The sequence below is a fragment of the Lissotriton vulgaris genome, chromosome 9 (assembly GCF_964263255.1).
Source record: "Lissotriton vulgaris chromosome 9, aLisVul1.2, whole genome shotgun sequence".
NCBI classification, from domain to species: Eukaryota; Metazoa; Chordata; class Amphibia; order Caudata; family Salamandridae; genus Lissotriton; species Lissotriton vulgaris.
The window spans coordinates 187,257,648-187,258,700 of record NC_141697.1 but is presented as its reverse complement, the minus strand read 5'-3'; the positions used below and the strand labels follow the sequence as shown (position 1 = coordinate 187,258,700).

The 1,053-nt window shown below is 55.7% G+C and overlaps 1 pseudogene; it reads right to left on the bottom strand.

The window, feature by feature from the left end:
• Window positions 1–437: 437 nt before the first annotated feature.
• LOC147689819 (basic helix-loop-helix transcription factor scleraxis pseudogene) lies at window positions 438–803 on the bottom strand (annotated as a pseudogene).
• Between the last annotated feature and the right edge of the window lie 250 nt (window positions 804–1,053).

Genomic DNA, 1,053 nt, shown 5'->3' with positions numbered 1-1,053 from the left:
AGTTATCTCTATATACATAGGGAAGGATATGAATGGAAATACTCTAAGAGTCACATAGGAATGGTAGAGAGTACAAAGGTCTACTACATAAACTAGTGATTAGAGTTCTCTCTATATACAGAAAGGCAGAGTTCCATTAAGTGGGGTCGTAGGGGGGATGCAGTCACAGCACCGAGGGAGGGTGGGAGGGATACAATGGCATGGAGAAAAGGCAAATCAGAAAAGGGAAGAAACATTTGAGGATCGTCAAGGGGGAAAAGGGTTAAAGGATGAAGGAATGGACTAGATGGCGGGTCAGAGTCCAAAGAAAAGCGGCCGAGATCAGCAGCAAAATAGCGGCCAGGACAAAAGAAAAAGGAAAGAAGTCCAGGAGAGTCCGTGGCGTAGTTTCTTTTATTCGCATGTGGCTGCAGGGCTGCTGCCTGCATCTGGTGTTTTCACGGCCCCGCTGCTTTAATTTGCGGAGGGGTGTGTGTGCTCCGAGTGCATCTCCGGATCAGCCCTCTCTGCTGGCCCAGAATTGCGGGGGCTGCCGCAGACGTGGGGCTCTGCTTGCGCTGGTTGCTGAGGCAGAAGGTGCAGATCTGCTTGGGCTGCGCGTTATCACCCTCCCGGGCCGGGCTGCTGCCCTGCTGGTGGTGGGATACGGTGGTGGTGTGGCACGGCTGTCCGTCGCCCACCAGCAGCACGTTGCCCAGGTAGGAGATGTAGTTGGAGGGCAGCCGCAGGCGCGTCTCGATCTTGGAGAGCTTGCAGTCGGCGGGCTCGGTGGAAACGGGAGTGCGCAGGGCGGTGAAGGCCATGTTGACGCTGTTGGTACGGTCGCGCTCCCGCGTGTTGGCCGTGTGGTGCTGGCCGGCTCCAGGTGCAGCTGGTGAGTTATGTGTGGGTTCATCTGCCCTGGTTGTTGTGTGGGTTCATCCACGCTGAGGGTGCTAAGTAGCTACTGCACTTTAGGCTTCCGGGAGATGCAGAGCCTGCCAGCTGTGGTAGCCTCTGGGCCTCTACCCTTGATGTCACCACTCTTGCTTTAAGGTAATGCACTGCTGAGCT